We start from the raw sequence: 16,603 nt of genomic DNA, 5'->3' as shown, positions 1-16,603 counted from the left end.
CATAATACAAATCATTATCTGAAACGTACTCTTTAATTATGTGTTTACTGTCTATCATCTGCAGGAGAATGTGGGCACCATAAGATTGGGGGAACTTGTGTGTCTTGTTTCTGTCTGTGTTCTAGCACCTGAAAAGCCCCTTAAATATAGTAGGTACTTGATTTCTGTCTACTGAATGAATGAATTAGCAAAATTAGGACCAGCTAAATGATCTTGGATCCCTTTTATTAGTGTCAGTTTTTTTCATCTATAAAGTGGAATAATTGGCTGCCCATTGACTAAAGCTATGCTATGTTCTGTTCTTCCTAAATGAAGGTCATTCAGGTAACACAGTCATTGTCTATGACTGGGCCACAGGTTTAGTGTGTATTTCATGATCATGAGTTCCATATGGAGGCCCACTGCATTTGCCTGGCTGGATTTCCACATTGTTTGGCTGGAAAGTTCTAGCCGTGGACCTGGAATAGCAGAAGATAAAGTGAGAATGCTTTGGACATTTGAGGATGTGAGTACCAAGAGATCACAAGGGAATTTAGTCCAGGCTCCTCCTGTCCAGGTTAGGATGACCTCACAGAGCAGGTAGGGTGGATTCTCAGCCAGGCAGCAGGCTCTGGGGGAAGTGTGTGCTGTCGTGGGTTGACCATCCTCAGAACCAGTACCATAGGGCTATATGCCCAGCTACCCTTTTATTTACCTATACCTTGACCTGACCAGCCATTGGTCCCAAGGAATTTTCAGTCTCAGTCTAGGTAGGAGGGAAGCATCTGTATTCCCAATCCGGTAAGGAGAGCCTAGGAAGGAGTGTGCTGTGAATCCCACATAGTTAATAACTATAATGGTAATGATATGATAAAATGATGATAATAATAACAAAAAATGCGTTTTCCTACAATGTGCTTATGTGCCACAGTAGCAAGGGTTTTTTATACATTAGCTCATTTAACTCACCCTCTGGGGAAGATAAGTTAGCAGACACTATTGGTACCCCAACCATCTCTCTGACCCCAACTCTGATGTCACCTATAGGTACAGTGGATATTCCTAAGCCCACTGACAGCTTCCCAACTCAAGCTCCCATATTTCTCAGCTTCCCTGTTGGGTTTTTCTCCTGTGTGATAGCTTATTCTACCCACATGTAAGGTAGCTCAGAAGTATAGGGGTTTAATATTCCCAGAAGCAGAGTTACTGGAACATACCCAAGTTCTTCATCCTTTAGTAGGGGTGTCGAACTCAATCAGAGAAGGGGCCAAAATCTAAAATCCAGCCTAAATCGCGGGCCGAATGGTTTACTGAACAGTCATAAGCTGTCATTGTGATGGAATCGCAGCAGAGTGCAGTGATGACAGCGCGGTGCGGGCCACATTGCAAGGCCTGGCGGGACGGATTTGGCCCTCGGGCCTTGTGTTTGACACATGTGCTTTAGTGGGACAGTTCTGGTATACATTATACACTTGGGTTCTAAGAAGGTTCCCTACCACAATAACTAATTCATTTCCTGACTGTTTTCCTGTTCTTGTCACATTTCCTTCCCTCCTGCGTTTGTATTTCCTGGTGTCACCTCTCAAAATAAAGTACCTAAGCCCAAATCCTTCTCTTGGGGTCTGCTTTTGGAGGAATCCAAATGAAGACACTTAATTCCCATTTTGGAGATGGAGACACCGCATAGAGGACAAGTGGAGGAATCTCCATGCCTCCAGTTTAGGTTTCTCTTTAGCCACATCGGGGCTATGGTCACCAGGTCCTTGGGCCCAGGCCCAACTGTTTCTGAGAAATGAAAGCATTGGACTATATGTGCTACCTGGCAAGGAGCAGGCCGCCCTGTGGGGCCAGAGGTGGGGCTCACATTGAGACATGCAGCCAAGACAACTAGGCCTACCTGGTTGAAAACAGCATGACACACATTTTGGAAACACCAGCCTCAGAGCCTGGGAGACATGACTGGACAGGCTATGTTTGTCCTGCCATGTTCCATATTGACATGACTCAGTTACAGGTGTGACTTTCTTCTTTCCCAGGTCTCTTCTTCACCCCAGAGGTCTGGGCTGTGTGTGGGTTGCAGCATGTCCTTGGCTGGGGAGAACCGTTTAGCCCAAAATATTGCCAGCAGGGTTGTTGGAAGCCAAGCCAGGTATTTGGAATCAGGAAAGATGGGATGATTTTTGAGGAGGAGGTGTTGGGGGAAGGAACAGGATTGTGCTCTCTGGATCCCAAAGAATTCACCTTCCTTAAAGATATTCTGGTGTCCCAAGCCTTTGTGATGCAGCAGTCTCTATATGGAGAAGCAAGGCTTGCTTGGTCAAGAGAAATGAACAGGCGGCAGGAGTGTTAGACTCTCCCATGAAACGGGAGTAATGACCTCAGCCCACACAGGTTGTTATGAGAATGAAGCTGGATTGCATCAGATGAGAAGACCAGGCCCTGTGCGGTGCTTGACTCACACAGAGCACGCCATGGCCTCCTGCCTGCTGGCTTTCCTATATGTCTTTCAACAGGTCAGCAAGTAACTGAAAGGGATGGTTTCTCCCCCTTTATCCCTGGGACATGCAATATGTAGGCAGGGGAAACTTTTCCTGAGAAATGTTCACTGCAGGAAAGGTCTTGATTATTTTGTGGGAGGTTCCCTTCCCTCCCTGTGAACCGAGGAAGGTCAGTGGTGAACGGCTCCTGAGAGAGACTCAGGCTCCCAGCCTTCTAAGCTGGGAGAGCAGTGATGGGGGAGCCTGTTCAAATGTGCATGCTCAGTCCGTGGGGATGCTGATTTAGTGAGTGTCTACATTTTAACAAGCAATCTGGCTCTCCTAAGAGATTACTTTGATATCAGTGATGCTGGCAACATTGGTCCCCCAGGTTCACCGTGCCCGTGTTATCAGAGCCCCTTTCCTGCTGTTTGAAGTGTCTCTGATAGGCAGGAAGCTTTCTCTACATCAGGCCTTCAGTGGCAGATAGCTTTTCCAGGCAAGCCCTTAGCAGCCATGAAATGGCTCCTGGCCACAGACTCCCATTGTCTCAGGAGCTACACCCCCTCTTCAAGTGGAGACAGTTCCAGGACAGAGTCTTGGCATCTCTTCAGAGGGAATCCACCAGTTTTAAACCAGTTATTCCTTCAGTCAGATACAGGGCAGAAAACTTTCTTCCAACCCTGAGGCCATGCCTCCTCCTCCTCCTCCTTCTCTCCCTTCCCTTCCCCATCTCTCTCCTTCTTCCCCTTTTCCCTCCCCATTTCCCTCCTCCTTCCCCTCTTCCTTCCCCTCCTTCTTCTTCTTCCTTCCTCACCCAAGGATATTTTTCCATTGATTTTTAGAGAGATTGAAGAGAGAGGTAAAGATAGAGAGAAACATCTATGTGCAGAGAAATATTGATACGAGAGAGAAACATCAATTGGTTGCCTCCTGCAAGTGCCCTGACTAGGGCCTGCGCCAAGGAGGAACCTGCAACTGAGGTATGTGCCCTTGAATCCAACCTGGGAACCTTCAGTCCACAGGTGGACACTTTATCAACTGAGCCAAACAGGCTAGGGCCATGCATACTTCTGGACAACCCAATTTCAGTGTTTCCCCCTCCATGTCTCAAACTGCATGTTTGTCCCTGAGCTGGTAAAGAATGTGGGGCAGCCCATCTGTAATTCAGTTGACTTTCATGGGGAGGGATGGGAAAGGTCTCTAGGACTTGTAGGGAAAAGAGTTGGTCCCCCTTCGCATCTCAGGCAAAGAGGGTCATTTGTGCTTCTTAAGTCGACAAGCACAAAAGTCCCAGAATTCCTGGACAGTTGGGTTCCTGACCAGCAGGACCATGCAGAGATGTAGCGGCTGACCCGTAGCCCAGCAATCTGCTTGCTAATTTAGGAGGGCCTTTGCATTAAGGCTTCAGTCCTGCCTCTGCTGTCTCCAGTATCCCAGAGGTCCCCCTTCCCCCTTGCTTCATTTTTGGTTCTCTCCTTTCTCTCTGCATTTTTCATCCCTCTACAATGGAAACATCTGTCTTAAATCTGCAAGGCTAGTCCAAATGTTTACTAAGCTTATTTAATAGGAAGAATAATGATAAATGCTTCTGTTTGCTTTAATAAGTGATCCCCCCACAGCAAAAAAAAAGAAAATCCTCTGCCTGGAGGGAATCCACTCTCACCCTAAATTTGTATTAATAAAGAGGAGGAAAAGACCAATATTGTGAGTATAGTAATTGTTCATCAGAATTAGTCAGATCCCCTTCACCATCCCATCAGCAATGGCCTTGCTATAGACCAAAGCTTAAGGAAAGAGAGCATCTTTGGGGGTTAGGTGGGGTGAGGGATGGTTGAACTGTCACATTCTAAGTCCAAATCAAGCCATATCATTTAAAAAAATAACATTAAGTTATGGCTGAAATACAATAAACTACACATTTAAAGTGTAAATGTGATACATTTTGGTAAGTGCACACATCTGTGAGACCATCACCACCGTGAAGTGAGTGAACATGTCCACTCCTCAGAAGTTTTCTGTTCCTTTGTAATCCTTGGTTTCTGTCCCTCTGGTCCCCTCTGCCATCCCCAAGCAACCACTGATCTGCTTGCTCTCTGTCACTAAAGATTAGTTTGCACTTTCTAGAGTTTTATATAAGTGGAATCATGCAAAATGGGCTCTTTTTGTCTGACTATTTTTATTCAGCATAGTTATTTTGAGATTCATCCATGTTGTGTGTTCAATAGTTCTCACTTTTTATAGCTGAGAAGTAAATGTATGCATATACAATTGTATATTTGGTCACCTTGGGATGGATATTTGGGACATTTCCAGTTTTGGTCATGACATTTGTGTACAAGTCTTTGTATGGGTAATATACATTTTCTTTTCTATTGGGTAAATACATAGGAGTGGAATGTGGAGCCATATGGTTTTTAAGAAGCTGCAGGGGTGATTGGAAAGAATCCTGGTCTGGCAGTCAGGAAATCTGGGTTTAATCTTCATTTTTTTCTAGTTACTAGCTGTGTGATCTTAGGCAAGGCACATAACAACTCTGAGTCTTCAGTTGCCTGCCTGTCAAATAAGATGAAAACTAATCTCTGTCTCTCACACTCACAGAGATGAGAAGAAGACTGAGGGACATTACCCAGGACATTGCCAAGTTTAAAAGCCCCACAGAGCACTATGGAGCCATTATCAAGAATAAGCTCCCAGAAGAGAGAAGTCTATGCTGTAGGCCTTGTTTTGCCAAGAGAGGGAAGTGTCCAAAGGCATTGGAGGTGAAGAATTGCATTTGCTGTTTTCTTGTTGCTCTCAACTGCAATTCCTCTTTTTCTGCCTTCCGTGTCCTCTCCATCTCCTGTTATGGTTCCCCCACAAAGACAGAGCCATTGAGCAAGGGTGAACTATTAGAGGCAACGGGTGTAAAAAGTCACAATTGGGATTAGCTTTCCTCCTCTGCCTGTAGTTCATAAATCCAGGTGGTAAAAGCAGAACAGAAGGGTAATATAGAACTTAGACCTCAATAGCAGCTCTGCAGTCTTTAAGAATTTTACTAAGGAAAAGTTGTCAAAGGGTGCTTGTATATATGGGTCTGCTTTCTCAGGGCACTTTCCCTTTGAAGAAGTGTTATGCACAGTGGTTAGTGTCTTTTGGGTATAACTGGCTTATGTCCACAACAAGATTTCACTATGTACTGACTGATGTCTTGGGAAAACTATAAGGTTCCATCTCTTCTGTCAACTAGGAATGCTAACAATAATACTCACTTACCTTGATTGTTCTGAGAATTCACTGAAGTAAGGAGCACACTTTTGCTTTGAAAGTATACAGTTCTGTCAGACCTTTGGAGCTCTCTTTCCCTCCAGAATGTAAGTCCAGGAATGGATGATCCTTCAGTGATCTTATACATTATATGAGTGGGGATGGCCAAAGTCATCCCTCATTTGTATTGGTCATTACTTTGAGTTAAATCATTGTGCCATCAGAAGGTAACTTTAAAAGGGAAAGTAAATTTACTTCATAGTAATTACCAATGAATTAGTATGTTAATTACACCATTTTTCTAGCAAAGGTCTCTAGAATATGGGTACCAAGTGTGCATAAGGAAGAGTGGTTAGGAATGCACATTCCTGTACCATAAAGGAAAAAAGTAATGGCATATAAATGGGTTCCCCCCCAAAAAACAACAACAAAAAAACAAAACCAAAAAAACCCACACACCCAAAACATTTACTTCTAGGGCCATTCATGGCTAGGGCGCCAGTTTACTCCATCATTTCAGTAGTCCCAATGAAGACTTGTTCTTCATCTCCTTTAAACATTAAACTATTCTTTTCTTTCTTCTGAAACCCATCCATATGTCCTACTGTACCATTGGAGGCAGTCTCTTACTAGATCAAACAACACTATATCTAATAAGGAGAGTTTCTTTTGCACAAGCCTTCTTCTGTGAATCATTAAAGAAACACAGATGGTCTATTTACATAATAAAGATGGGGAAATGGAGGAGTAAAGAATTCAAGGATCTTTTTCAAGATCTCAAATTCAGTGACAAACTCAAGTAGTCAAAAGTTCAGTGGCCAAGTTGCTGAGGCTGCTGCTGAGATGAGACTCCAGTTCACCAAAGGCTTTGCTTTGACAGCGGCTGATTCTAGCTAGAGGAGGCTGATTCCCACCAGAAGAAAAACTGGAGAGAGGTTGCCCTAACTTTTCATTTGAGGTGCTAGGAGTGCAGAGCTCTATCAGATGCTGTGTTATATTTATTCTAGATGTGTCAGGGACATCCAAGTCACTTGGATAAACAGAAGAGGAAATTATTGTATTTTGTCAAGACCATGACTGCCCTACAAAAGACACCAAGTAGCCATAACAGTCTTGAGAAAGAAGAACAAAGCTAAAAGTTTCATGCAACCTGATTTCAAGCTATATTACAAAGCTGTAGTAATGAAACAGTACAGTATTGGCATAAAAATAGACATATAGATCAATGGAACAGAATATAGAGCCCAGAAATAAATTAATATACATATAGTAGATTAAATTATGTCAGAGGAACCAAGAATATACAATGGGAACCAAACAGCCTTTTCAATAAATGACCTTAGGAAAAATGGATGGCAAAGGGAAAAGAATGAAACTGGACTACTATCTTACTCATACACAAAAATTAACTCCAAGTGTATTCAAGGCTTGTACATAAGACCTAAAAACATAAAAGTCTTAGAAGAAAAACATAAGCAGTTAGCTTCTTGGCATTGATGATTTTTTTTATTTGACACCAAAACAAAGGCAACATAAGCAAAATAAGCAAGTGGGACTACATCAAACTAAAAAGTTTCTGCACAACAAAAGAAGCCATCAACAAAATTAAAAAGTAACCTACAGAATGGGAGAAAATATTTACAAATCAAATATTTGATAAGAGGTTAATATCCAAAATATATATAGAGCTCATGAAACTCAATACCAAAAAGCAAGCAAGCAAACAAAACTTCTGACAATCTAATTAAAAAATGGCATAGACATTTTTCCAAAGACATACAGATGTACAGATGGGCAATAGGTAGGTGAAAAGGTGTTCAACATCACTAATTATCAGAGAAATGCAATTTAAAACCACAATGAGATATTACCTCACACCAGGGAAAGTAGCTGTAACAAAAAGACAAAAAATAGCAAGCATTGGTAAGGATGTGGAGAAAAGGGAACCCTGGGGCACTGTTGATAGGAATGTTAATTGATACTGCCACTATGGGAAATAGTATGGAGTTCCCTCAAAAAATTAAAAGTAAAGCTATCATATGATCCAACAATTTCACTTCTGGGTATTTACCTGAAGAAAGAAATAGAAATTACCCAAATGTCCATCGATGAATGAATGAATAAAGAAAGTTTGACATATATAAATCTACAGTAGATAGATAGATCTCCATACAATGGAGTATTATGCAGCCATAAAATAGAAGAGAATCATGATTACTCTTGAGGACATTATGCTAAGTGATATAAGTAAGATAGAGAAAGACAGATACCATACAATTTTACTTAAATGTGGAATCTAAACAAATAAATAAAACTAAACTCAGATCCAGAGAATGGTGATTGCCAGAGGCATGGAGTAGGGGTTGGAGAAATGAGTGAAGGTGGTAAAAAATATAAACTTTCAATTAAAAAAATAAACAATCCTTGTGTTTCATCACCCAGAGGCAGCCTGAGGAGTCTAGAAGATGCTGACCATTCAAAGTGAATACCTAAGCATCCTCCCTCTCTCCTATTCATTTGTGTGATATTTCAATCACCAGTTAATTGGCTGAATTTTTCCCTTACTTTCATGGCCTCCAAATTTAATGTTTCTTCTTGAACATAAAACAAAACAAAAAGTCTGTGTGGCCATATGTAATGTGCATAGTTATACCTCACTCACCCTTGAAGGTTACTTACTTAGCACCCTGAATGGATTGGGAACATTGCCATCCCCTTCATATTTGTGGGTTCTAAGGCAAGAGTGCAAATGGAGACCTGCATAACATATGTCTAAGTATTTTCTAGGTGTAAATCAAGCTATCAGACTAGTACATAAAATACGTCTACCCTATATGGTGACAATTATACCTTCCTAATGGCAAAATTGACAAATGTGTTTAAAGCTATTCTTATTATGTGACTGAAGGTTGGCAGAAAAGCAAAGATGACAGAATTTAATTGTTACCGTGCATATCTCAGTCATATATTGAGATGTTTTGCTAAGTAATGCTTTATTTTCTTTAATTTTAACAAAAATAATTTATGAGGTAATAATCAGGGTTTTCACACATTAGGTTTTCTATTGACAGTAGTGGTATAAGAAATAAAAATTATAATCATAATAAAAATGTAAAATATTTTTCTAAAAATGTACAGCATATTGAACATAAAACAAAAAAGTGAAACTATTCTCATATATGCTTCCAAAAGTTACTTTTTTTCTAAAATACTTAAAAGTATGTATTACAATAAAATTCAAAAAATAAACTAATTAATGGCATCAATTTTTAAAATTGAAGTTGTGTAAATCACACTGACATTTTAATTTAATGTTTGAAATGTAATTAAATCTTATTTTTAAGAAAATGGAATTATTTTTAATTTTAGCATTTACTGTCTATCCACTTGATAAGTTAAGGATTCAGTGCATGAATGTTACACCTAGATTTATATAAATTCATAAATTTAAGGGTAATATGAATGGTAGAATATTGCAAAATGTTCCCTAGTCACCCCAGTGCCACTGCTGTGAATACCATGTTTATTCATGAGTCCCTCTGAAGTCATGAATTGGGACACAAAGAAAAGCATGAAAAGAATGCTCAGCACTGCTGGGAAACCAAAGTTATGCAAGAATCTATTGAATGCAAGCTATCTATGAGGAGGAAAGATTTGACAAGATAACTCATATGTCTATTCTTTTAGCCAAGCAATTCCAATGCTCAATTTTTTTTCACATTCTCAACTAGTGTCAGTATCAATGTCAGCAGCAGCACTGCCCACAAATGTTCATGGCATTCAAACACAGCTGCTTTTTGTTCTGAGAGCGTAGGGAGAAATGTGGAGACTTTCCTGAGGTCTGATCAGTGTTGATTATGAGAGTGGATGTTTAGGGCTCCTGGTTGTGTTTTGGCAACAATGGATGCTGGGTGATGAACAATAGAGGGGCCAGTATGTTCTTTAACAAATGTATTTTTATTCTCTTTGTTTGTGATCTGCAGGCTTCTCTCAAGTATGAGGCCAAGGGGGAAGATTCTTCTTGTCTGGATGTCCAGTGGCCGTAGATGACTAGTTAGTCAGGGTTTTCCAGAGACACAGAACCAATAGGAGATTTATTAGTATATAGGGGTAGGGGAACAAAAGTAGGTTTATAGTGGTAGTACGTGAAACTAAGTTTATGCTTGCATTATTATTCATTTATTAATTATTGCATTATTTGTTTTATCATTGTTATTTCATATCTTTACTTATTATTTATCTTTTAGGTAATGATAGCTGGTAATTTAACCAATGACCAATGAAAGTGGATACTTTAAACCTTCTTTTGCCCACCCCTGTATACCATATATAAATGAAGAAATTTATTTATAAATAAATACAGTATAAATAAAAATTTTAAATATAACACATAACAAAAATAAATAAATGTAATATAATATACAATAGTAAATGCAATAATATCTATAAATATTCATGAATACTCATTAGTATTAAGAATATATGTAGTATATAATAACTCAATTATATTAAAATCAAATATATAATGAAATATATAAATAAATGTATTAAATATAGGGTATCCCAAAAAGCTATACACACACTTTAAATAATTATAAAAGCAATGTTTATTAAAATACATTTTATTTTCAAAGTTGATCTGTCAGCTGTTAAAGTGTATATATATTTTTTTGGGAGACCCTGTATAAAAAATACATATCCTTTATATAGTATAAAATATTGGCTCATGTGATTATGGAGGCTGAGAAGTACCAAGATCAATAGTTGGAAAGCTGAAAACCCAGGAGAGCTAATAGTGAAACCGGACAACCAATGGATCTGGGCTGCCTGTCACTATTTGAGCCGATTAAGCAGAAACAGGGTTGAATCATATATGAGTGTTTATTCCAATAATGCCTGCAGTATAGGAGAGCAGCAGGTCATCCATGAAAATCTGCTCTACCCCTCCACATAAGCAGTTGTTTATATTGGGTAGAAGGACAAAGATTATATGGGTAAGTAGGAATTACAGGCATGAAGAAGTAGGCAAAGTATGTTGGTTATAGGTTATAGGCAATGTGAACTACTATAATGACCAATGATTACAGAAGAGGGTCACAAAGGGCAGGCACCTCCAGGACCAGGTTATAGGCAATGGAGGCTGGGTGTTGCAAAGGGTGGGTGCCTCTGGGACTAGATTGTTTCGGCAACAAGAATGTTAATCTTTCTATGATAATAGGCAGTTCTTGGAAAAGGCGAATGCACTGTGTTCTGAGGTTAACTTTCATGTCCTGTGGTGTACAACTCTCAGCCAGGTTGGAATGTGCTTTCTCTAATCAGAACAATCATGGTTAACAGAGCATGATTAATATTTCTTTTAATTATAATTAATCCCCACTATTCTATTTCTGTCCCCAACAATGGTGTAGTTCTACTGTGAGTCATGAGGACTGAGAACTACAAAACTCAATGGTATAAGTTTCAGTTTGAATTCCAATAGTCCCAAGAGTCAATTTTTCAGTTGGAGTCTGAAGGAGAAGACCAATGTCTTAGTTTAATCAGCCAGGCATGAGGAGTTCTCTCTTACTAAACTTTCTGTTCTATTTAGGTCACTTGATTTGATGAGGTACACCCACTTTAGGGAGGACAGTCTATTTTATTTAACCTACCTATTCAGATGCTCATCTCATCCAGAAACGCTCTTATTTGGTCAAACATCCAGAATTATGTTTGACCAAATGTCTGCCCACTGTGTGCCAGGCACTAACATGGTTCTTTTATATACATTATCTCATTTAATTCTCATAATAGTTCTGTGAGGTGAGGTTTTTACAAATGAGGAAACTGAGTCTCCCAGCAGTTAAATATACATGGTGGGACAAAAGTAGGTTTATAGGGAAAATCTATATACGGTATATAAAAGCCCAAGCGACCATTATGACTAGATGTCAGTTATGACCCGCACTGATGACCAGGGAGCAGATGCTCAATGCAGGAGCTGCCCCCTGGTGGTCAGTGTGCTCCACAGCCAACCTCCCATGGCTGGCCAACCTCCCACAGTCCCTCCCCCTGGCCAGCTGCCCCAGTCAGCCTCTTGGCTCTGATCTTCAGCCAGGCTGAGGGACCCCACCCATTCATGAATTTGTGCACCAGGCCTCTAGTAATACAATAATAAAGAATAACATAAGAGTAAACTCTGTTTTGCATACACAACTATAAACCTAATTTTTGCCTTACCCTTTAAATTTATATATAGATTCCTGGACTTCAAAGCTATACACCATTCAAACAAACTAGCAAGGAAATGTTTAGCCAGCTTTAGCAGGATCAGTAACTCTTGAAAATATTAGAATGTTCCATGGACAAATACTGATACCCTTATCATTTGTTAGAGAGATTGCTAAAGGACCAACTAACTGCATCTTAAAACCTGTTTACATTTATTGAATGTACTCTGAATAATATTACCCTATGTAATAATCAAATAAGTTGATTTTTGGTAAATTTCCAACCTGAGCTGTCTCTCATTTTAATCTGATTAAATTAAATTTGACTTTTGAGTTTGAATTATGAAGAGCCAGAGGACCCTAGCATGAACATATTGTGAGTTGGTGGTGCTCAGAGACCCCATCAGGGGTTAAGTAGGGCAGTTTATTCTCCCTTTATAATTATTACAAGCAAGTAAACTAATGTGTACTATTAATCTGTTGTTTTGTTGTGCTGTGTAAATGAGTCTATAAAGATGAGTTAGTCCAACAAGGTCCTCCTGTCTTCCCTTGATTCCAGTAAGCAGGCTAAGAGATATAAATAAGGTTAATATAAATGTATAATGTATGTATTTTATATTATTGTATTTATGTTTTATTATGTTAACAAAAGATTATTATATTTAATAAAATAGCAGTCATGTACCATTACATAGTGCTTTATAGGGACAACACTACATGCAGCTGTATGCAGTGAGTGTTGTTGATGAGTAGAATGGAGTGGGTGTGCTGAGGTAGAGACATGTCATTTTGAAGTTGGATCAGAATTAGAAGAAATTAGAAAAACAATGCAGGAATGAACATTTTTCATGAATTAAGATTTCTTTTTTTTTATAATGCCTTGCTACCTGAATAAAACAGGCTCTCTGCTCACTAAATCTTTGTAGGTAATGAGTGTCAGTGATTTATCTCAGAGAAGTTGCATTGTTCCTATGTTCAGAGACATAAGTGGCTATTTCAGAATTGGCTGGTGTGGTTTAGATTTTGATCTGTAGCTCTGGTTTTCTTGTGATTCATATTGATTGCTCCAATTTGTATACTGCTTTGCTTTGTAGGTTCTTGATCCACGTGTTTCTCTCCTTTTTGGTCATGGTTACAGGTTTATGTTTCTAATTTTCAATTCTCTTCTTGGATTTTCAGTGTTTGTACTCATAGTGGCTTAAAAAAAAAAAAAAGCAGTTCTCACTTTTATTTATTTGCCCTGCTGTCAGACCTGTTTGGCCTTGTCCATGCGATAATGAAAATGAAAGTGCTTTGTAAGTTGTAAAGCATAACTCAAATGTAAGAAATGATTACTATTTTGTTAAAAATAATAAACTCTGAGTCTTCATGCTATAATCAGGGGCAAAGGGGAACACCTGTTCGACAGGTGGGTCATCTTTATGAACTGAGATCCTAGCTTACAACAGCTCTGGCAAGTAATGTCGTGGCCTACATTCTGCGAACATGTATTACTGTCCATGTCTAAGAGAATAGAGGCATAAGTCTAAAAAGGAGACAGAAGGTAGCCCCAATAGCCTGACTTCCTACTCTATGCCTGACCTCTGACCTGTGCTCACACTTGATTGTAGAGGCCTGAAATACTCTAAATAAATTGATTTTAATCTAGGCCAGGATTAAGCTTAAAACTCACCTTTAACTCCTGTGCTCTGTCATGTAGCAACATTGAGGAATGTCTTTAGTGACTCTTGGTCCACATGCAAATTCACATCAGATTTTAAAAATACTAAACTGGTTTCAGGGCCAAATTTTCATCTTGCTCAAGTAATTCTACCTCTCCATCAAGAAGTCATACTGAGTTTATTCCTGAATTTAAACCAGGGACTGTCTGAAATTTTTCTTTTCTACTTGGTATAAGACCAGGCCCAGCATATGGCTGTAGATGTCCTTAATTTGCTTATATCTAGAGTTAGTTCCTAACTTTTGAAAAGTTGCTGTTTTTTTTTTCAACTATGTCATCATTAGTAGAATCCATCCCAAATATGGAGAAAGAGGTCCTTATTGACTCCTTAGTAGATTGGAAATGCAACATTTTTCTTTAAGGAGAAGAAAGGGATTAAGAGTCCCCCCTCCTCCCCCCAAAAAATGTTGTGTGGTATGTCAAGGGTGGATTTGGGAGGTGGGGCAGCATTTTATAAAAGGAGATAGCAATGACTGTACTTTAAGATCAGCAGACACCTTCATGAGGTGGGCTGCATTTGAATCCATTTTTACTTTTTCACTTTCTCATTCATTCATTCATTCATTCAACAAATGCTTTTTGAGCATTCATTTATTTATAAGTAGATACTATGTTAGATGCTAGGGACATCATTTCTGACAGTTGTACTATATCTAGAGGTCATCTGTGCTACAGGGGCTTTAGGTGAAACAGATCTGGGTTCTGGTATCTTCTGTTTGTTATTCGTATTACTCTATAAACTTACGCAATACATTGTCATCTAGATCTTACTGTATGCATCTTGTAAAATCGGATAACAGTTACCATATAGAGCTGTAGTAAGGATTCCATAAGTGATGTAGATTTGATCCTTGAATAATAACATGGGTTTGAACTGTGTGAGTCAATTTATATGAGGATATTTTTCAATACATAATATAAATGGATTTTTTCTTTCTTATATACTAATAACGTTTATATCTAACTTACTTTATTGTAAGAATACAGTATGTAATACATATAACACAAAATATATGTTAATCTACTATTTAAGTTATTGGTAATGCTTCTGGTCAACAGTAGGGTATTAGTAGTTAGGTTTTTGGGGAATTAAAGTTATATGTAGATTTTGACTCTATATGGTAGTACCCTTAACCCCCACTTTGTTCAGGGATAAACTGTATGAGCACTGGACAAATAATAGGTCTCTCACTTATTAACCGATGGCTGCATCCTCCACACTCATACTTTGATTATCATCTCAAACTCACTGACTGCTCTTTGCCTGAGGCAACTTGACTTTTAAGTAGCATTTAATAGTGTTTAAGTCTTTATGTGAATAGACATATGGATGAGATATATTCAATAATGTATAGATCCAAATTCAGTTCTAGAAATATATAGATACAATTCCCAGTTTAACATTATCTTTTTATCAGCATGATTGAATATGTGTTTTTTTTAACTTGAATAATTAAATTAATTAAAATGGATATTAAATTAAACAAGACTGAACATTCATTAAAATAATAAAGAATTAAACATAATAACCATGGAGATAAAATGAAATCATAAAATTATTTAATACAAACAAGGGAGAAAAAGAGGGGAAAGGGAATAGGAGTAAATAATTCAAATATGAAACAAATTTCAGGATCATAGATTTATACCTAACAATATAAAAATCACATTAAATGTAAATGATAAAAAAATGTTCTGATGTTCTAATTAAAAGACATAGATGTGCAGATTGAATATAAAAGCAAGATCTACTATGTGCTTTTTATAAGAAACCTATTTTAAATATCAAGATATAAATATCTTATAAGTAAATTGATGGAAATATATATCAAACTAATACTAATTTAAAGAAAGCTGGAGTGACCATATCAATATCAGATAAAGTAGCTTCCAAGGCAAAGAATATTGCCAGGGTAATGAAGGTCATTTAATAATGATAAAGGAGTCTTAAACATTCATGTACCTAATAACAGTTTCCAAACAGGAAGTAAAATCTGATAGAACTGTAATGAGAAGACCCATTAAAATTATAGAGAATTCAATACCTCCTCTTAATAACAGATAGAACATATACAGAGAAAAATAAAAATATAGAAGATCTAACCAGCACTGTCAACTAACTTGACGTAATTGAACTTTATAGAATATTACATCCAACCATGGAAGAATATACAGTATGCTACGCCCAATAATCTAGCACCTGACACAACCCTCTAGCCAATTCTGTCAACAGGAATATGATTCTATCAACAGTACATACCATTGTTCTGGGCCACTACAGGCCATGAGAAATCCCACAGAATTCCTGCTAGAGTTGTACAGGCCCCACTGGGCAGCATTGCTGCTGAATATCCTAGTGGTACCTCCAAGGGCAAGGATGAAATCGGGTTGAATCTCTATCAAAGATGTACCCCACACATTGTCATCTTTTGGAGGGGTAACAGCAGCCTCTAAACTTTTTCCAGACTTATTAAAATCAAGATATTATTGCCCTTAGGGACTTGGCATTAAAACAATGCCAGAGTTAGGCCCATTTAAAGATTTTCTGTCATTTTTAAAAGGATTTCTGGACTTCTTTATATCAGTAAAACAATAGAGATCCCTCCCACAAAAACCTTTCTGAGAGATTTTATTCCCTAAGGTGATGTACAATAAGACATGTCTTCCTGCCCCTTACCTTCCCGAAGGAAGAAAATAATAGAATTGTCAAGTACAATGTGTTTAGCTTTAAGTTATAAAATGTAAATAATTCACTTAATAATGTAACAGATTATAATATTTGATTAAGGAGGAAAAGATAAACTAGAAGAATATTTGGTATAAAGATGACATTTTCATGGTCCCATTTGTGGTAGCCCTACTACAAAATTCCAGTAAACTCTTCTTCTTGGGAGTCAGATATATAAATGAAAAATGGGAGGTGAAACATGGCTACAGCCACACTTATTAATTTAAATAATAACTTATTAACTTAC

The 16,603-nt window shown here is 38.1% G+C and overlaps 1 long non-coding RNA gene across 1 annotated transcript; it reads left to right on the top strand.

The window, feature by feature from the left end:
• Window positions 1-1,959: 1,959 nt before the first annotated feature.
• On the top strand, window positions 1,960-8,750 carry LOC118717835. The gene is made up of 3 exons (XR_004987603.2): window positions 1,960-2,128; window positions 5,058-5,218; window positions 8,145-8,750. It is a non-coding gene; the product is annotated as an uncharacterized LOC118717835 (long non-coding RNA).
• The last annotated feature ends 7,853 nt before the right edge of the window (window positions 8,751-16,603 follow it).

Source organism: Pipistrellus kuhlii, unplaced genomic scaffold (assembly GCF_014108245.1).
Source record: "Pipistrellus kuhlii isolate mPipKuh1 unplaced genomic scaffold, mPipKuh1.p scaffold_m20_p_13, whole genome shotgun sequence".
NCBI classification, from domain to species: domain Eukaryota; kingdom Metazoa; phylum Chordata; class Mammalia; order Chiroptera; family Vespertilionidae; genus Pipistrellus; species Pipistrellus kuhlii.
Note: the sequence above shows the minus strand (reverse complement) of the source record. Positions and strands in the feature narration are given on the sequence as shown.